The following is a 22,897-nucleotide window of genomic DNA, read 5'->3' on the forward strand; positions in this document are numbered from 1 at the left end:
AGGAGATCCGACGTGGGGAGGAGACGGGGAGGCGACGACGAAGATGGGAGATGCCGGCGTTGGGGCACAGGGACGAGGCGGCGGGGTCCGGGCGCACCGGGGCACGATCCCGATCCAGGCGGGGGAATCGTGGGGGAGGGGGTTGGGTTAGGTCACGGGGTGAGGGGGTTAGTAGGGGGCGGCTGGGATAGCCTGGTTGGCCCTGTGGCCAGCTGGGCCATGGCCCAGCTGGGGGGGGTTTCCTTCTTTCTTTCTTTCTTTCTTTCTTTCTTTCTTTTGCTTTTGTTTTGTTTTTCTCTGTTTTTTTAACAGAGATAGAAAGAGAATATTTTGCCAACTATTTCACTTAGCAAAAATTTTGGCAGGTGTCCCATTAAATTCCTGGTGATTATAGACAGCGCCAAAAATGTTTTTCGAGACCAGAAGAATTCATTTGGTATTATCCACAAATAGGATAGCATTTAAAAATGCTGAATTGATGCTGTTTTAATTACTAAAGCTCATCTTTGCACAAGAGTGATGTTGTGTTCCTTATCAAATAATCGTTATGGAATTTTTGACAATTGATGAACTTTTTTCCACGAACTTTTGGGCAACGTCAAACTTCGCTTGAATTTTATTTGACTGGAATTTCCAAATGAGTATTAAACAAAGGTGATTAAGAACTATTTGGAAAATGATTAGTTTAATCATAGAGGGTTATTGTAGCATGACACTGGGGGTGTTACACTTCATCCTAAAATGTTTCTGTAAGGACACATGACTAGGGAAAAAAATATAGTTACAACAGTGAAGCGAGCAAGACAGACTATTTTGTACATGGCAAAATAGGACTAACAATAATGTTACACGTCATGATTTATGCCACTAGTTGTGTCCCACTACTCAGTTTTGCCATTAGAAATTACAACTACTCAAAAATGCCATCGATTCGTGATATGCTTGCTCAAAAATGCCATTAGATATCTCAAAAATGCCATCGTTCCTTTAGATGTTTGCTCAAGAATGCCATTAGACATTGTTATTTTTAGGTCAAATCCATTGACCATGTTATATGATAAAAATAAGTCTAGACCCACATGTCTGTTCTATCTATCTCACAATCATAAGTGTTGCCCCAGTTGTCAAGAGTAACCAAGCGAATAATTTTACAGGAAAATAAGAACGTTGTTCGGAACAAATGGGCCCCACACTTTATTGTAGCGAGATAGAGGGAGAGCTGGCATGTTGGTTCATAGGTATTTATGTCATTATAACATGGCAAAAGAGATTTGAGATTACAATAATGGTGTCTAGTGGCATTTTTGAGTATGTGTCTAACAAAGCAATGGCATTTTTGAGGAGTTGAAATTCCTAGTGGCAAAACTGAGTAGTGAGACACAACCGGTGGCATAAATGATAAAAACCCTATTTTAAAAATTATAAAAAAGGTAGTCTGTGCAGCCTTCATACAAAAATCTCTCTTAGCTCACTAGAGGAGCATGATGTTGGGGCCCAATCCAAAACACAGACAAGTTACAAATTTAGACAGCACGTTGCGTAGAAGCAAGCAGTTGGCCATTCTGTAGCTCAATTAAAGTGTTACGGAGCATAATGAACAGCAGAGGATTTCATACAAACATACTACAGCACGCAAAACTATGCAATCATTAGCCTAGTGTAATCTAGATTGTGAGACTCATTCAATAATGGTTGGTTAATAGACTTCAAAGCTTCAGGCACACTTCGGTAGAGTAATTAAATGGTAAGGCCTTTAATTATGTCAACTAATAGTTATACAAGTACCCAACATCAGGCATCATTCTTTGGGCATCTCATTAACCGAGCACAAATAAAGCAATTGAAAAGAGCAAATTAACTATGCCTAAAACAAACAAGGAATTGAACTGTTGAGTTGGATACAGTGACTTACCTTAACAGGTTGAAGAGGCTCAGCGCAGCTCCTACTTCTCTTGCAAGGCTCCTTCCTAACATCTTGTACTTGGAAATGCACAATCTTATCTTCATTGCACCACCTCTGGAAGGTGACACAAACTAGTTACTCGTCTCCTTGGAAGATAAATATGCATACTTTCCAGTCTGTGAGCACAAAAGGATGAGACTATAACAAAACAACACCACATAATGAAACATGCCATATCTCTTGCACTTGCACACAATGAAATGAGCATTTACTATGTCTGCACTATGTAAAAACTAGGCATACCTTCGAACTGGATCTCCAGGTACTCTTGGAGAGCCTACTTTAGTGTACAGCCAAACCTTTGTGTCACCTATGAGTTATAAAAGGCCCCACTATAGCAGCCCTTAGTGTTTAAATCGTTGACAAGCTCTGTTAGAGTATTAGGTCAAGAACAGCGAGTAATCAAAGCAAATAGTCCTAGTATGGCTGGCTGATGCAAATAAGCAATTGCACAGATGTGCGAGAAAATCTTACATACAAGAAAAGAAGCAAAGAAGGAGGCTTGAAGACCATCACTTGACTGACCAGATTTAAGGGGCATTTAAACATCATGTGCAATGTATGATCTAACATAAACATTGTATATTCGAGATTCTACAATGGAATGCACATGTATTAGGTTATGTGATACGTCCCTAACGTATCTACTTTTCCAAACACTTTGGCCCTTGTTTTGGACTCTAACTTGGATGATTTGAATGGAACTAACCCGGACTGACGCTGTTTTTAGCAGAATTACCATGGTGTTATTTATGTGCAGGAGCAAACATTCTCGGAATGACCTGAAACTTCACGAAGACACTTCTCAAAAAATAAGAAAAATAACTTCCAAAGATGAAGGCCAGGGGGGCCACCACCTTGCCACGAGGGTGGGGGCGCGCCTACCCCCTAGGGCGCGCCCCCTACCTCGTGGGCCCCCTGTTGCCTCTACGACTCCAACTCCACCTCCATATATTGAGTTTCGGGGAGAAAAAATCAGAGAGAAGAAATCATCGCGTTTTACGATATGGAGCCACCGCCAAGCCCTAAAACCTCTCAGGAGTGCTGATGTGGAGTCCGTTCAGGGCTCTAGAGAGGGGAATCCGTCGCCATCGTCATCATCAACCATCCTCCATCACCAATTTCATGATGCTCACCGCCGTGCGTGAGTAATTCCATCGTAGGCTTGCTAGACGGTGATGGGTTGGATGGGATCTATCATATAATCGAGTTAGTTTTGTTAGGGTTTGATCCCTAGTATCCACTATGTTATGAGATTGATGTTGCTATGACTTTGCTATGCTTAATGCTTGTCACTAGGGGCCGAGTGCCATGATTTCAGATCTGAACCTATTATGTTTTCATCAATATATGAGTGTTCTTGATCCTATCTTGCAAGTCTATAGTCACCTATTATGTGTTATGATCCGTTAACCCCGAAGTGACAATAATCGGGATACTTACCAGTGATGACCATAGTTTGAGGAGTTCATGTATTCACTATGTGTTAATGCTTTGTTCCGGTTCTCTATTAAAAGGAGGCCTTAATATGCCTTAGTTTCCGTAAGGACCCTGCTGCCACGAGAGGGTAGGACAAAAGATGTCATGCAAGTTCTTTTCCATAAGCACGTATGGCTATATTCGTAATACATGCCTACATTATATCAATGAACTGGAGCTAGTTCTGTGTCACCCTAGGTTATGACTGTTACATGATGAACCGCATCTGGCATAATTCTCCATCACCGATCCATTGCCTACGAGCTTTCCACGTATTGTTCTTCGCTTATTTACTTTTCCGTTGCTATTGCTATCATCACTACAAATACGAAAAACATTGCTTTTACTACTGTTACCTTTTGCTACCGTTATCACCACTGTCATATTACTTTGCTAATAAACACTTTGCTGCAGATATTAAGTTTCCAGGTGTGGTTGAATTGACAACTTAGCTGCTAGTACGTGAGAATATTCTTTGGCTCCCCTTGTGTCGAATCAATAAATTTGGGTTGAATACTCTACCCTCGAAAACTATTGCGATCCCCTATACTTGTGGGTTATCAAGACCACTTTTCGGCGCTGTTGCCGGGGAGCATAGCTCTATTCTTTGAGTCAATTGGGATATATATCTGCTTATCATTATGAAGAATTTGAGAGATCCAAAAACCAAGATCTATCCCTCAACTACGAGGGGAGGTAAGGAACTGCCATCTAGCTCTGCACTTGATTCACCTTCTGTTATGAGTAAGCTTGTGACACCTACACCTGCTTCTGCTATTCGTTCTGATATGTCGCATGTTATTGATGATGCCACTTCTGCTATGCATGATACTTATGATGAAACTACCTCTATGCCTGATACTACTATGTCACTTAGTGCTTTTCTTGATGAACAACTTGCTAGGGCTAGAGAAATTGAAAATATTGAATCTGATGATACTGATGAAAGTGATGATGAAGAACCACTTGCTTTTCCTAAGGGTTATGTATTTGATCAAGATGCTTCTTTAGCTATTTTATCTTGCAGAAATAGAACTGAACTTAAAAAATTATTAGCTAAATGGAGTAAGCAATCTCTAAATGATAGAATGAAACCTGACCCTGCTTTGGCTACTTCACCTATCTTTGTTACTGATAAGGAATATGAATTCTCGGTTGATCCTAATATAATTACTGTGGTTGAATCTGATCCTTTTCATGGTTATGAATCTGAAACTGTTGTGGCACATCTTACTAAATTGAATGATACAGCTACCCTGTTCACTAAAGATGAGAGGACTCGCTACTTTTACATTCTTAAAATATTTCCTTTCTCATTAAAGGGTGATGCTAAGATATGGTTTAATTCTCTTGATACTGGTTGTGTGCGTAGTCCCCAGGATATGATTTATTACTTGTGTGCTAAATATTTCCCTGCTCATAAGAAACAAGCTGCTTTGAGGGATATATATACAATTTTGTGCAAATTGAAGAAGAGAGTCTCCCACAAGCTTGGTGGAGGCTTCTCCAATTACTTAATGCTTTGCCTGATCATCCTCTTAAGAAAAATGAAATACTTGATATCTTTTATAATGGACTAACCGATGCCTCCGGAGATTACCTGGATAGTTGTGCTGGTTCTATTTTCAGGGAAAGAACACCGGATGAAGCTGAAATTCTATTGAATAATATGTTGACAAATGAAAATAATTGGACACCTCTGGAGCCAACTCCTGAGCCTATTCCTAAACCAACTCCGAAGAAGATGGGTATTCTATTTCTCAGTCCTGAAGATATGCAAGAGGCAAAGAAGTCTATGAAAGAAAAAGGTACTAAAGCTGAAGATGTTATGAATTTACCTCCTATTGAAGAAATACATGGTCTTAATTTAACGCCTGTTGAAGAAACATATAATCCAAATTCTTTACCTATCGAAGAAACTCATGGTCTTGATAACCCGACACAGGTAGTAAAGGTAAATTCTCTCTATTGATATGATAAAGCTGTAATCCCATTTACTAAAATTGCTAGCCCATGCTTAGATGAGTTTGATAAATTTATGGCTAAGCAAGAAGACTTTAATGCTTATTTTGGTAGACAATTCAAAAACAATTCAAATATGCTTGAACACTTGGGTGATTATATGGCTAATGTCAAAGGTGAACTTAAACTTATTAGTAAACATGCTTCTATGGTTACCACTCAAGTAGAACAAGTACTTAAAGCTCAAAATGATTAGCTCAATGAATTGAATAGCAAGAATAATGATAATGCTGTTAGAGTTATGACTAGAGGTGGTAGAATGACTCAGGAACCTTTGTATCCTGAAAGCCATCCTAAAAGAATTGAGCAAGATTCTCAAAGAAATAATATAGATGCACCTAGCTCTTCTAAAAAGAAGAAAAAGAAAAATGATAGGACTTTGCACGCTTCTAGTGATCCTCTTGTTGAAACACCTGAGAATCCAAATGATATTTCAATTTCTGATGCTAAAACTCAATCTGGTAATGAACCTGAAACTAATGATAATGTTAATAATAATGTTCATGATGATGCTCAACCTAGTAATGACAATGACATAGAATCAAAGAATCAACGTTATGATAAGAAAGACTTTGTTGCTAGGAAACATGGTAAAGAAAGAGAGCCTTGGGTTCAGAAACCCATGCCTCTTCCTCCTAAACCATCCAAGAAAATGGATGATGAGGATTTTGAGCGCTTTTCTGAAATGATTAGACCTATCTTTTTACGTATGCGATTAACTGATATGCTCAAAACCAATCCTTATGCTAAGTACATGAAAGATATTATGACAAATAAAATAAAGATACCGGAAGCTGAAGTTTCCACCATGCTTGCTAATTATACTTTTAAGGGTGGAATACCAAAGAAACTTGGAGATAGAGGAGTACCCACTATACCATGCTCCATTAAAAGAAATTATGTTAAAACTACTTTATGTGATCTTGGAGCCTGTGTTAGTGTTATGCCTCTCTCTTTATATCGTAGACTTGATTTGAATAAGTTGACACCTACTGAAATATCTTTGCAAATGGATGATAAATCAACTGCTATACCTATCGGTATTTGTGAGGATGTGCCTGTTGTAGTTGCAAACGCTACTATTTTAACGAACTTTGTTATTCTTGATATTCCCGAGGATGATAGTATGTCTATTATTCTTGGAAGACCCTTTTTGAATAATGCAGGGGCTGTTATTGATTGCACTAAAGGCAATGTCACTTTTCATGTTAATGGTAATGAGCATACAGTACACTTTCCGAAGAAACAACCTCAAGTTCATAGTATCAACTCTATTGGAAAAATTCCATTAATTATATTTGGAGGTTTTGAATTTCCTCTTCCTACTGTCAAGAAGAAATATGATATTCTTATTATTGGGGATGTGCATATCCCCGTTGAGGTAACATAGTGTTATTCGAAATTTCTCCGGTTCCATGTTATTTGGAATGAGTTCTTTAACAAGACTTGATCAACCTTGTTAGTGGATTCCTTTTGATGATCATTAGATGGATGAAACTAGAAGGCACAACCTTCTGTACCCCACTTTTACTCTATGATATTTATATTAAATAAAATAAAATAAATATTTTTCTGTCTTTTATCTAATTATCCGTGCAATATAAAAATACCTCGAAAATAAAAGTTCTCCAAATGCCCTGAAAATTAAATATGATTTTTTTCTAGAATATTTGAGGATTTAAGGAATAAAGAACACACCAGGGGGCCAACCACCTTGCCACGAGGGTGGAGGGCACGCTCCCCTGCCTTGTGGGCCCACGGTGGCCCTCCTCCACTTATTCCTGCACCCACACACTTCATCTTCCTCCCACAAACACGAATAACCAACTCAAGCACGAGTTCTAGCTCATCTTGCTGCCATTTTCGATCTCCTTGCTCAAAGCACCTCTCACAAAACTGCTTGGGGAGATTGTTCCTTGGTATGTGACTCCTCCATTGGTCCAATTAGTTTTTGTTCTAGTGCTTTATTCATTGCAAATTTTGCTACTTAGGTGACCCTGTTCTTAAGCTTGCATGTCAAATTTATATGGTCAAAAGTAGTTTTGATGCATGATATAGGCCCTAGGCACTTGTAGGGGTAGTTGCTATCAATACTATTGAGTTTGGTTTACTTTTATTTTGAAGTTACTAAAAAATTTCAAAATTTTTCAGAGGAAGAAAAATGCTTAGGAAAATGTTCCAAGGTGGTTCTTCAAAGAAGCAAGGACCCAGGCTTGCAATGCGTGATGCTGACGAAGAGCCACCGAGAGATGCTCCGGTGCGTCCTTGTGAGTGGCCTTCTGAAAATTTTATGGATCAAGCGGGAATAAAAGAAGAATTCAACGCATATTTGCGTAACGCTGATCTCGTGAGCTTCAAGGAAGAGAAGTGCAGTCAGTATCATGAGCTCACTAGCTCCTTTGTGAGAAGGTTTGAATTTTCCACTTCACGTAATTCTCCAACTGTCCTATTTGATCTTTATGATAAATCTTATACCATGGACTTAGAGGATTTTACCACTGCATGCAAACTTCCACAATGGGGTAGTATAAGGGATCCTCGCAAATCTGAATTTAGAGATTTTCTTGCTGATATAACTATGGGAGAATCTAGAGATATTACACAAGCTACCATAGGGAGCATTCACTTTCCTGCCATACATTATTTTGCTCTCTTCATAGGCAGATGCATAAATGGTAAAGATGAAGCATGTCACGTGTGTGTCCCTGACCTCGGTATTCTTAGGAGTGTTGTGTTAAGAGACAAATCATATAATTTGGGAGCCATTGTTGCACGTAGGTTGCATCTTAGTAGACGTAATGGAGATTTCTTTGGTGGAATTTATGCAACCCGCGTAGCTAATTTTCTTGGTATAGATGTGCGTGAAGATGATATTGAATTACCTACCTATCTAGATTTTAATGTTATAGTTCACCACCAGTTTATCGAGAGGAACGGATCACCTCTCTAGTATCGACTAATCTTTGACAGATGACGTGTTGTCCGTATTACTCTCCCTGCTCCTGCTTTCTTTGATTATCAGGCAAGAGGAGGATATACTATTACCAGAGAGGAGGCAGATGAGTACGAGACGAGAGAGGAGGCCGCTCGTCGCCACATTGCAGCTCAGCAGGCGATAGCTGCTGCATCACAGTACGACTCCAACAACTATTATTATGGATATCCGCCAGGCCAGCCATGGCCATAGAGCAACTTAGGCCAAAAGCCTAAGCTTGGGGGAGTATGTTTTTCTCACCGACATTACATTTATGCTCACACACAATTTGCTAGATGTCGGTGCTCATATTTTTTCATTGTATCATCCATGCTAGTTTATTTTCCTTTTTATGCTTTATTCTTGTGTGTTTAATAAACCTTAAGAAAAACCAAAAAAATTAGTTGTTGCTTTTAATTAGTTTACTTTACATGCTTGTAGTAGTGATTAAAAAGAAAACCCAAAAAGATTTCCTGTTCTTCTTTTGCTTGTTGGGAGCTTTCCCGTGTAAATAGTTTTATTTCTTTTCTTTTCTTTGGGGGTCGATAGGAGAAGACCATAATTAAATTGTTGAGGTGGCTCTTATATGCATTATTGTTGATCTGACAAAAGAGCCCATATTGCCTTGTCTTCTCCTGATTATTGAATGCTTGCAGATTCCAGCTTAGTCCAATTTACGTGCACTATTATTATTATTCACATTGTTCGGTCGTGCAAGTGAAGGGCAACTATGATGATATATGATGGACTGACTGAGATGAGAAAAGCTGGTATGAACTCGACCTCTTTTGTTTTTGTAAATATGATTAGTTCATCGTTCCTGATTCAGCCTATTATGAATAAACATTTTGCAATGACAACTAGAGATCATAGTTTCTTGTGCCATGCTTGATTAGCTATGAGTTATAATGGTTTACCTTGTGTGCCAACATGATACTAAATGGTTATGATGTGGTATGATAGGGTGGTATCCTCCTCTGAATGATTTAAGTGACTTGACTTGGTGCATGTTCACGCATGTAGTTGATACAAAATCAACATAGCCTTCACGATATTCATGTTCATGGTGGATTATATCCTACTCATGCTTGCATTCAGTGTTGATTAATTTTAATGCATGTTCATGACTGTTGTTGCTCTCTAGCTGGTCGCTTCCCAGTCTTTTGCTAGCCTTCACCTGTACTAAGCGGGAATACTGCTTGTGCATCCAAACTCCTTAAACCCCAAAGTTATTCCACATGAGTCCACTATACCTACCTATATACGGTATCTACCTGCCATTCCAAGTAAATTTGTATGTGCCAAACTCTAAACCTTCAAATAAATATCCTGTTTTGTATGCTTGCATAGCTCATGTATCAACTAGGGATTTCTGTATCTTCCATGTTAGGTGGGTTATTCTCAAGAGGAGTGGACTTCGCTCCTCACTCACGAGATAAATGGCTGGTCACCGAGATGCCCAGTCCCATGCTTTATGCAAACTAAATCAAAATAATTGCAAACAAAACTCCCCCTGGGACTCTTGTTAGTTGGAGGCACTCGTTGTTTCGAGCAAGCCATGGATTGATGCTTGTGGTGGAAGGGGGAGTATAAACTTTACCATTCTGTTTGGGAACCTCCTATAATGTGTGTAGCATGGAAGATATCGCCATCTCTTGGTTGTTATGTTGACAATGAAAGTATACCGCTCAAAATATTATTCACCTCTATTTCAAAACTGAGCTCTGGCACCTCTACAAATCCCCGCTTCCCTCTGTGAAGGGCCTATCTATTTACTTTTATGCTGAGTCATTATCCTCTTATTAAAAGCACCAGTTGGAGAGCACCTGTCGGTGTCAAAACCGGCGGATCTCGGGTAGTGGGTCCCGAACTGTGCGTCTAGGCCGGATGGTAACAGGAGGCAGGGGACACGATGTTTTACCCAGGTTCGGGCCCTCTTGATGGAGGTAAAACCCTACGGCCTGCTTGATTAATATTGATGATATGGGTAGTACAAGAGTAGATCTACCACGAGATCAAGGAGGCTAAACCCTAGAAGCTAGCCTATGGTATGATTGTTGTATATGGAGTTGATTGCCTACGGACTACTACCCTCCGGTTTATATAGACACCGGGTAGGGTTAGGGTTACATAGAGTCGGTTACAATGGTAGGAGATCTTGAATATCCACATCGCCAAGCTTGCATCTTCATAGTCCAGGAGTCCGGCTGAAGGTATAGTCCGGCTACCCGAACACCCCCTAATCCAGGACTCCCTCAGCACCACTGTCATTTTCATTCATTATTGTTAGTTTATCTTCAGTATGACTCATTGTTTGGGAATTCGGTAACTGGTAACTGCTCGGTCGACTACTGATTAGTGATTAATCGGTTAATCGGCCATTTAACTGAATTAATCAGTCGATCATTAATCGACTGCACATGAGATTATATTGGCAACATGTAACTAGTTTTTCACGTATTGTACACCATATAATCCAATGCTCACAGGTATGTGTTATACATTTATACTAAAATATGAGAAAACAGCCCCACAATAGGTAGAATTGTTACCTAGATGGTTTGGTCATGATGCATCCAAACCGGAAGGCAACAAACTTGCAGAATTGATGATAGAAGATAGATATGCATTTGTATATGCTCTAAACTTGTCAAGATAAATGAGTAAACGACAGCCATACATGTGACAACAAGCAGCCACACATGAGACATGATAAGATAAATTAAAATGACAGCCACACAACTTGGCAATATGCAGCCACACATAACAAGATAAATAGCAGCCACACATGTGAACATGGAATAATTCACTACAAGGTTCAACACAAATAGCATAATAGGTATTAGGTAATAAGGTTCATAGACCACAGATACTCAAATAGTTACCTGACCCATCACCGATTAATCGGTTTGACAACCAGTTAATCGTCTGACAACTGATTAAATGCCAGTAAATCGGCTTGACCATTTAATGAACCGAGTATGTGCTATTCGCCTCAGTTAGGCACTGAGTAGCGATTAAATGGGCATTTAAATGGCAACTCGGCCGAGTTCTTGAACAATGGTATGACTTGACTGGATCTCTTTTACCATGAATTACAATGTCTAGTCAGTCCTTGGTCTTTAAAGGTGCTCTGCATTTATGTTTTGCGGTCTCAGAAAGGGCTAGCGAGATACCACCTTGTTATATCATATTATGATTGTTTTGAGGAAGTGTTGTCATCCGAGTTTTATTATTATGGATCGCTAGTTGATTATGTTATTGATATGAGTAACTTGAGACCTATGCGTTATTGTGAATGTGGTTAGTTATAATCTTTGCTGAAAACTTGAATGATGGCTTTACATATTTACAACAACAAGAGCAAACAGAGTTTGTAAAAGTTTTTCTTCATCACTTTCAGTTTGCCAACTGAATTGCTTGAGGACAAGCAAAGGTTTAAGCTTGGGGGAGTTGATACGTCTCCAACGTATCTACTTTTCCAAACACTTTTGCCCTTGTTTTGGACTCTAACTTGCTTGATTTGAATGGAACTAACCCGGACTGACGTTGTTTTCAGCAGAATTACCATGGTGTTATTTATGTGCAGGAGCAAACGTTCTTAGAATGACCTGAACCTTCACGGAGACACTTTTCAGAAAATAAGAAAAATACCTGCCAAACACCATCTTGCCACGAGGGTGGGGGCGCGCCCCCTTACCTCGTGGGCCCCATGTTGCCTCTCCGACTCCAACTCCACCTCCATATATTGAGTTTCAGGGAGAAAAAAAATCAGAGAGAAGAAATCATTGCGTTTTACGATACGGAGCCGCCGCCAAGCCCTAAAATCTCTCAGGAGGGCTGATCTGGAGTCCGTTTGGGGCTCCAGAGAGGGGAATCCGTCGCCATCGTCATCATCAACCATCCTCCATCACCAATTTCATGATGCTCACCGCCGTGCGTGAGTAATTCCATCGTAGGCTTGCTAGACGGTGATGGGTTGGATGGGATCTATCATATAATCGAGTTAGTTTTGTTAGGGTTTGATCCCTAGTATCCACTATGTTATGAGATTGATGTTGCTATGACTTTGCTATGCTTAATGCTTGTCACTAGGGGCCGAGTGCCATGATTTCAGATCTGAACCTATTATGTTTTCATCAATATATGAGTGTTCTTGATCCTATCTTGCATGTCTATAGTCACCTATTATGTGTTATGATCCGTTAACCCCGAAGTGACAATAATCGGGATACTTACCGGTGATGACCGTAGTTTGACGAGTTCATGTATTCACTATGTGTTAATGCTTTGTTCCGGTTCTCTATTAAAAGGAGGCCTTAATATCCCGTAGTTTCCGTAAGTACCCCGCGGCCACGGGAGGGTACACTTGTAGAAAAAGGGTCAAATGTGTAGCACATTAGTGCCGGTTGGAATTTGAGCCGGCACTAACGTGTCCATTAGTGCCGGTTGCAACGGCTAGGCGGGCGGACATCATTAGTACCGGTTCATGGTGAACCTTTAGCACCGGTTCGTGCCACGAACCGGTACTAAAGTGAGTGGTGTCAGGATGTTGTCAGTCCGGGGCCCCTCCAACACCTTTAGTACCGGGTCATATCACGAACCGGTACTAAAGGTCGTCCTACATAGACCCTTCGTCCACCCGAGCTCGCTCTGTTCTTCCCCTTTCCCCTCTCCTCTCTATTCTTTTCCCTCTTCCTCTCAAGCTCATCACACATTTTGCCCAAAATTTATCAAGATTTGAAGGCCCCCATCCATTCAAATGATCACAAAGGTTAGCAACTTTGTCCTTTCACCTCTCATTGCTAGATTAGCTCGTGCAATTCTTTATATAGTGATTGATTTTTGAGTTTAGTAATTCGGGAGGAATTATATATATGTGCTAGTATTTGATTTATATGCAATTTCAGGTCAAAAATTACACTTAGTTTGCATATGTAGGTGTGGTTTACTTAGTGCCTTCTAAATCTCCGTCGTAACCACCGTCCATCGCCCGCAACGTCCCGTCGCCGGCACCACCTTGTGGTGAGCCTCTTGTTCATGAAGTTTTATATAAAAAATTGATGTTTGTGTGATTTGGATATATAGTTACTCGTATAATTATCTTACACATACGTTGTTTGTTATACATAGTGCCATGATTTTGATATCCGTCCCTGTCGGCCCTCGTCTGCGTTATGATTCGGATGTGGTATATTCTCTTTTAAAACTATTCATTGCATTTCGTGTTTATGACAAATTATGCCCATCGAGTTGACATAGATATTTGTATGTAGGAGGTAGTTGAACCGGAAATTCCAACCGACCCTATTGTCGAGAGGTTAAATTTAGTTGAAAGAGAAAATGAGGATTTGAAGGAAAAATTGAAAAGAATTGAGGGGGAGAAGATGGAATTGGAGTTGCATGTTGCCGATGTCGTCAATGATCACAAGATTAAGATGGAGAAAATGCGCTTGAAGATTAGAAAGATTAGAAAATATGCCATTCATAGTGAGGCTTGGTATCATAATGTTGTTGGATCAATTGTTACCTTAGTTGCAATCTTGATCGCATTTGTTGTTGCATTTAAATTCTTTAGCTAGAGAGTTATTTGTTTGATGCATTTAAGTGTTGTATGATCTTTATGTATGAACTTTATGTATTGTATTAATTTGGTGTTTTCGGTGTTGTGTATTGATGATGAGCCGGCAATAGATGTACGATGACCGATGCTCTCTTGAGTTCATTACCGGCGTGCGTACTTTTCTGCTTGCGGATGAGGCAAACAAGCGGGCGGATGGTTTGATGCCTTGTCCATGTGCTGGCTGTAAGAATGGTCACAATTACTCTACGTCAAGAACCATTCACGTCCACCTGTTTGAGTCTGGTTTCATGCCCCACTATAATGTTTGGACCAAGCATGGAGAAAGAGGGGTTATGATGGAAGACAATGAAGAAGAAGAGGACGACGACAGCTATCCTGGCCATGGGTTCCCTGAATACGATGATACAACAATGAGGGAAGAAGTTGAGCCGGTAATGCGGGAAGAAGATGAGCCGGCAATGCGGGAAGAAGCTGAAGAAGAGGCATCAGATGAGCCCGTTGACGATCTAGGTCAGGCCATTGCCGATGCAAAGAGAAACTGCGCAAGTGATTTGGAGAAGAAGAAGTTGCAGCGCATATTAGAGGATCACAAAAAATTGTTGTACCCGAATTGCGTAGGTGACAAGAAAAAGCTGGGCACCACACTGGAATTGCTGCAATGGATGGTAGAGAATGGTGTATCTGACAAGGGATTTGGAAAGTTGCTGGTAATGATAAAGGATATGCTTCCAAAGGACAATGAATTACCCGAGAGTACGTACGAAGCAAAGAAGGTTGTCTGCCCTCTAGGGTTAGAGGTGCAGAAGATACATGCATGCCCTAATGATTGCATCCTCTACCGTGGTGAGTACGAGGATTTGAACGCTTGCCCGGTATGCGGTGCATTGCGCTATAAGATTAGCCGCGATGACCCTGGTGATGTCGAGGGCGAGCACCCCAGGAAGAAGATTCCTACCAAGGTGATGTGGTATGCTCCTATAATACCACGGTTGAAACGTTTGTTCCAAAACAAAGAGCATGCCAAGGCGATGTGATGGCACAGAGAAGACCGTAAGAAAGACGGAAAGTTGAGAGTACCTACTGACGGGTCGCAGTGGAGAAAAATCGAAAGAAAGTACGGGAAGGACTTTGCAGATGACGCAAGGAACGTATGGTTTGGTCTAAGCGCAGATGGCATTAATCCTTTTGGGGAGCAGAGCAGCAACCATAGCACCTGGCCTGTGACTCTATGTTTGTATAACCTTCCTCCTTGGTTGTGCATGAAGCGGAAGTTCATTATGATGCCAGTGCTCATCCAAGGCCCTAAGCAACCTGACAACGACATTGATGTGTACCTAAGGCCATTAGTTGAAGAACTCTTACAACTATGGAATGGAACAAGTGTGTGTGCGCGGGATGAGCACATGGGGGAAGAATTTGACCTAAAGGCGTTGCTGTTCGTGACCATCAATGATTGGCCTGCTCTCAGTAAACTTTGAGGACAGACAAACAAGGGATACCGCGCATGCACGCACTATTTGGACGATACCGACAGTATATATTTGGCTAATTGTAAGAAGAATGTGTACCTGGGACATCGTCGATTTCTTCCGAGCAGGCATCCCGTAAGAAAGAAAGGCAAGCATTTCAAAGGTGAGGCGGATCACCGGACGAAGCCTCGCCACCGTACTGGTGCTGATGTACATGATATGGTCAAGTATTTGAAGGTGGTCTTTGGAAAGGGTCCTGGTGGACAACCTGTTCCGAATGACGCTGATGGACGCGCACCCATGTGGAAGAAGAAATCTATATTTTGGGACCTGCCCTATTGGAAAGACCTAGAGGTCCGCTCTGCAATCGACGTGATGCACGTGATGAAGAATCTTTGTGTGACCCTGCTTGGCTTCTTGGGCGTGTATGGGAAGACAAAAGATACACCTGAGGCACGGGAGGACCAGCAACGTATGGACGGAAAAGACGGCATAGATCAGGGTCATGCAAGCTACGCTCTTACCTCACTGGGAGTCATAGTCTCCATCATCCTTTCCTCACTGGGACAATGCTCTAATAATGATGATCATCACACTTTTATTTACTTACAACTCAAGAATTACAACTAGATACTTAGAACAAGATATGACTCTATATGGTGTACCGGGATGTGCAATGATGCATGAGTGACATGTATGAAAGAATTATGAACGGTGGCTTTGCCACAAATACAATGTCAACTACATGATCATGCAAAGCAATATGACAATGATGGAGCGTGTCATAATAAACGGAATGGTGGAAAGTTGCATGGCAATATATCTCAGAATGGCTATGGAAATGCCATAATAGGTAGGTATGGTGGCTGTTTTGAGGAAGATATATGGTGGGTTTATGGTATCGACGAAAGTTGCGTTGTACTAGAGAGGCTAGCAATGGTGGAAGGGTGAGAGTGCGTATAATCCATGGACTCAACATTAGTCATAAAGAACTCACACACTTATTGGAAAAATTTATTAGTTATCGAAACAAATTACTACGAGCATGCTCCTAGGGGATAGATTGGTAGGAAAAGACCGTCGCTCGCCCCCGACCGCCACTCATAAGGAAGACAATCAATAAATAAATCATGTTCTGACTTCATCACATAACGGTTCACCATACATGCATGCTAAGGGAATCACAAACTTTAACACAAGTATCTCTCAAATTCACAACTACTCAACTAGCATGACTCTAATATTACCATCCTCATATCTCAAAACAATCATCAAGTATCAAACTTCTCATAGTATTCAATGCACTTTATATGAAAGCTTTTATTATATCCCTCTTGGATGCCCATCATATTAGGACTAAATTCATAACCAAAGCAAATTACCATACTGTTTAGGACTCTCAAAATAATATAAGTGAAGCATGAGAGTTCATCTATTTCTATAAAATAAGACCACCACCGTGCTAAAAAATGATATAAGTGAAGCACTAGAGCAACGACAAACTACTCTGAGAGATATAAGTGAAGATGCAACTATATGAAGACTCTCTAACATTTAAGAATTACAGATCTTGGTATTTTATTCAAACAGCAAGCAAAGCAAAAGAAAATGACATTCTAAGAATATAAAACATCATGTGAAGAAGCAAAAACTTAGGATCAACCGAAACTAACCGATAGTTGTTGAAGAAGAAAGGTGGGATGCCAACCGGGGCATCCCCAAGCTTAGACGCTTGAGACTTCTTGAAATATTATCTTGGGATGCCTTGGTGAGGGAGTCCTAGATTAGGGGGTGTCCGGATTGCCGGACTATACCTTTGGCCGGACTCATGGACTATGAAGATACAAGATTGAAGACTTCATCCCGTGTCCGGAAGGGACTTTCCTTGGCGTGGAAGGTAAGCTTGGCGATACGGATATATAGATCTCCTACCATTGTAACCGACTCTGTGTAACCCTAGCCCCTTCCGATTTCTACATAAACCGGAGGGTTTTAGTCCGTAGGACGAACAACAATCATACCATAGGCTAGCTTCTAGGGTTTAGTCTCCTTGATCTCGTGGTAGATCTACTCTTGTACTACCCATATCATCAATATTAATCAAGCAGGAGTAGGGTTTTACCTCCATCGAGAGGGCCCGAACCTGGGTAAAAACATCGTGTCCCTTGTCTCCTGTTACCATCTGCCTAGACGCATAGTTCGGGACCCCCTACCCGAGATCCGCCGGTTTAGACACCGACAATGGTGCTTTCATTGAGAGTTCCTCTGTGTCGTCACTTTTAGGCCCGATGGCTCCTCCGATCATCAAGATGATGCGATCTAGGGTGAGACTTTTCTCCCCGGACAGATCTTCGTATTTGGCGGCTTTGCACTGCGGGCCAATTCACTTGGCCATCTGGAGCAGATCAAAAGCTACGCCCCTGGCCATCAGGTCAGATTTGGAAGTTTGAGCTACACGGCCGACCTCCGCGGCGACTTGATCTTTGACGGATTCGAGCCGCAGCCGAGCGCGCCGCACTATCACGATGGGCATGATCTAGCTCTGCCGCCGAACAGTGCCCTAGAGGCCGCACCCGCATCGGCTCCGACCCTTAATTCGGAGCCAACTGCGCCAATCGAGGATGGGTGGTTGGAAACCGCCTCGGGGGCTGCAATCTCTACGTCGATCGAGCCGAACACCAGCCCTATTCTCTGCGAAGCCCGTGACCCCAAGGAGCCGGACTCCTCTCCAGACTCCGAGCCCTCCGCGCCCCTACCGATCGAACCCGATTGGGCACCGATCATGGAGTTCACCGCCGCGGACATCTTTCAGTACTCACCCTTCGGCGATATTCTGAATTCACTAAAGTCTCTCTCTTTATCAGGAGAGCCCTGGCCGGACTATGGTCAGCAAGGTTGGGATGCGAATGATGAAGAAATTCAAAGCCCACCTACCACCCACTTCGTAGCCACTGTCGATGATTTAACCGACATGCTCAACTTCGACTCCGAAGACATCGACGGTATGGACGCCGATGCAGGAGACGATCAAGAACCAGCACCTATAGGGCACTGGAAAGCCACCTCGTCGTATGATATATTCATGGTGGACACCCCAAAAGAAGGCAATGGCGATGGAACAGCGGAGGATGACCCCTCCAAGAAGCAGCCTAAGCACTGGCGTCAGAGGCGCCGCTCTAAATCCCGCCAAAGCAAAAACGGTGATTCCGGCACGGGAGATAATAACACCCCGGACAGTGCCGAAGACAACCATCTCCAGCAAGATTCAGCACAGGAGGATGGAGAAGCCAGCCCCCATGAGAGAGTGGCAGACAGAGAGGTCGAGGACGACAATAATATGCCTCCCTCCGAAGACGAGGCAAGCCTCGACAACGACGAATTTGTCGTGCCGAAGGATCCCGTCGAACAAGAGCGTTTCAAACGCAGGGTTATGGCCACGGCGAGCAGCCTTAAGAAAAAACAGCAACAACTTAGAGCTAATCAAGATTTGCTAGCCGACAGATGGACTGAAGTCATTGCGGCCGAAGAGTATGAACTCAAACGCCCCTCCAAGAGCTACCCAAAGCGCAGGTTGCTACCCCAATTAGAGGAGGAAGCACCTAAACCTACATCACCAGCGCATGATGCGGCCGACTGGCCACCCCGTGGCCGCGACAGAGAGGCCTCTTGGCCCTCCACTCAAGCCACACCCCGGCACCGCTCAAAAAATACCAAGGCACGGGAAAACGCGCCAGACCTGCGAGATATATTGGAGGACAAGGCAAGGAAAACAAGATCGATCTACGGATTGCGTGGGTGCCCCACGGCACGAGACAGTAATCGTCACTCCGGATACATTAAATCCGACCGGGCCGAACATAGTAGACAAAGCTCGTTTGAGCTGCGTCGTGATATAGCCCAATACAGATGTGCCACACACCCACTATGCTTCACAGATGAAGTAATGGATCATCAAATCCCTGAGGGTTTCAAACCCGTGAACATCGAATCATACGATGGCACAACAGATCCTGCGGTATGGATCGAGGACTATCTCCTTCATATCCACATGGCCCGCGGTGATTACCTACACGCCATCAAATACCTCCCACTCAAACTTAAAGGACCAGCTCGGCATTGGCTTAACAGCTTGCCAGCAAAATCAATTGGTTGTTGGGAGGACCTGGAAGCCGCATTCCTCGACAATTTCTAGGGCACTTATGTGCGACCACCAGAAACTGATGACCTAAGCCACATAATTCAGCAGCCATAGGAATCGTCCAGACAATTCTGGACATGGTTCCTAACCAAGAAAAATCAAATCGTCGACTGTCCAGACGCAGAGGCCCTAGCAGCCTTCAAGCATAACATCCGCGACGAGTGGCTTGCACGGCACCTAGGACAGGAAAAGCCAAATCTATGGCAGCCCTCACGACACTTATGACCCGCTTTTGCGCGGGAGAAGACAGCTGGCTAGCTCGCAGCAATAACATGACCAAGAGCCCTGGTAATTCGGATACCAAGGAGAGCAGTGGCAGGTCGCGTCGCAACAAGCAAAAGCGCCGCATTAACGGCGACAAATGCTAAGGATACGGCAGTTAATGCCGGATTCAGAGGCTCTAAACCCGGTCAGCGGAAAAAGCCATTCAAAAGAAATACTCCGGGCCCGTCCAGTTTGGACCGAATACTCGACTGCTCATGCCAGATACATGGCACCCCCGAAAAACCAGCCAATCACAATGTCGGTGTCAAAACTGGCGGATCTCGGATAGGGGGTCCCGAACTATGCGTCTAGGTCGGATGGTAACAGGAGGAAGGGGACACGATGTTTTACCCAGGTTCTGGCCCTCTTGATGGAGGTAAAACCCTACGTCCTGCTTGATTAATATTGATGATATCGGTAGTACAAGAGTAGATCTACCACGAGATCAGAGAGGCTAAACCCTAGAAGCTAGCCTATGGTATGATTGTTGTTCGCCCCTACGGACTAAAACCCTCTGGTTTATATAGACACCGGAGAGGGCTAGGGTTACACAGAGTCGGTTACAATGGTAGGAGATCTACATATCTGTATCGCCAAGCTTGCCTTCCATGCCAAGGAAAGTCCCTTCCGGACACAGGACGATGTCTTCAATATTGTATCTTCATAGTCCAGGAGTCCGACCGAAGGTATAGTCCGGCTATCCGGACACCCCCTAATCCAGGACTCCCTCAGTGGCCCCCGAACCAGGCTTCAATGACGATGAGTCCTGCGCGCAAATTGTCTTCGGCATTGCAAGGTGGGTTCTTCACCAAATTCCGTGTACCTGTTGAAAATAGTGTCTGGTTTCTTGTAAATGTAGTGCTCCTTGGCTTCTACGCCCAATAATGGCCGTTTTCCACGTGTCAAACGAATACGAAAAGTCAGGGTGTTTTTTATATTTACACCCCTAGCCGCGTGAATGAGCCGCCTATTTAAGGGGATGAGGATTTATATCCAAACCACACCTTCTCCCTTCCGCGAGTATTCATCAGAGCGTATCCGACAGAGGTCCATTCTATCATGGCCGGCCGCCGCAGCTCCTCCTCTCGTCCTTCCAGCCCTCAGCCTGGAGATTGGAAGAGGTGCTCCATCCCGCACAGCGAGCTAGTGAAGCTCCAGACCAAGGGATTTCTCCCCCCGGCCTATATGGTCCCGGTTCGAGCTAGACTTGCCACCTACAATGGCAGAGAGCAAGCGGAGAGCGCCCCCAATCCCTCCAAAGGAGAGCGGGTATGCCTTGTCCCTTACTTAATAAGAGCGCTCGGATTTCCAATTCACCTGTTTCTCCGGGGGCTGCTGGAGTTCTACGGCCTCCAGCTGCACAACCTCACGCCTGCCTCCATATTGCATATCGCGGGCTTCGTAGCCCTTTGCGAGCTGTTCTTGGGCTGCGAGGCTCATTTCAAGTGGGCGGAGCCGAAGTGTGGCGCATCGCCGGGACTGGATATCTATCCGGAACCCCAAAGAAGGCATCCGAGGACTGGCCTTCGGAATGGTTTTATATAGAGGATGTCCCGCTGCCGGATCCTGTCCGGATCGGCCTCCCTAAGTTCGATAGTGCTCCCCTAAAGAAGCGCCTAAGCTGGCAACCACGGAGCCCTCAGAGGGAAAGCGACAAGGACGTTCTTTACCTGATGGGCCGGATAAGATTGTTAGCTTATTCCGGACTGACCATGATCGGGGTTATGGCCGAATGCATCATGCGAGGGGTGCAGCCGCTTCAGTATAGAGGCCACCCCATGTGGGACTTCAACGGGGAGGACGGAGCCACCCGCTACGGCCACAAGGGGCCGGATTCGGCTGCCACTCTACTAAAGATCTTGTCCACTTTATTCAAGGGAGAAGAGGAGGAATTTCTCCGCGTCAACCCACAGGGTGGATTTTCTATGCACAATCCCCCAAGCTGGGTAAGTGGTCACTTTTACTTGCCCATCTATTTCATATTCCCATCGTTAAATATTCAGTCTAACGACTTCAACGCAGGAACTGCGCCAGGCTGTTAAAGAAATAAACAGCCCTCCTCCACAACCCGAGGACCCAAGACAGTCCCTCGACCCGTCCACTCAAGAGGATTCGGTCTTATCTGTCGAGCTGGTTGATGGGGTATTTCATCAATTGAGCAAGGACAACGCCTTGGTGGACATTATGGCCGATTACCCGGGGCTACTCCCAGCCTCACAGGTAACTGAGACCGAAGTCCCAGCACCTTGAAAAGGGATCTGTCCTCGCGTGTTTTCGATTATCGTATGACAATCGTGTTTTGTAGAGGAGGTCCTTGAGACGGCAGGCCGAGCCTGCGGCGACTAGCCAACGAGGGGCGGCAGGGCCCCGCGACCTGAAAAGAAGTGTGGTCCAGACTGGGGCACCGGCGCAAAGGTATAGCGCGCCACCTTATTCCCAGGTGTTACTCCTTCGAGGCATATTAACACTCGTGCTCTCTTCAGGACGATGAGACCTCGCCGGACTATATCCGGAGAGGCTACCAATCGCGCCTCCACTAGCCAGGCTCCAAAGCCTGGTCCGGAAGCGGAGACGAACACGAGGCAGGCACCGGACGCTCCTCCGACGGAGGATGCGGACAGGCTGTCTGCCACCAATTCTGAGGTGGAGAGTGCCATGAACCACAGGCGTCGCCGGACCGTTCTTCGTGACGCTTGTTTCTCCCAAGAGGCATTGGATGCCTTCAATTCGGGAGACGCGTACCTCCGTGCCGCTCAAAATTGTCTAGCCAGAGCCACGGAGCAGTATGTGAAAGACATACGGGTAAGAAAATTTTGGTAATTATATATGTATACAAGTAGCCCCCGAGACTTGAAACAGTTAGAATAACTGATTTAAGGATCATCTGTTATGCAGGTTCTTACAGAAAAGAATACCCTGCTGTCCCAGGAGCTGGAAGAGTGCA

Source organism: Triticum dicoccoides, chromosome 7A, assembly GCF_002162155.2.
Source record: "Triticum dicoccoides isolate Atlit2015 ecotype Zavitan chromosome 7A, WEW_v2.0, whole genome shotgun sequence".
NCBI classification, from domain to species: domain Eukaryota; kingdom Viridiplantae; phylum Streptophyta; class Magnoliopsida; order Poales; family Poaceae; genus Triticum; species Triticum dicoccoides.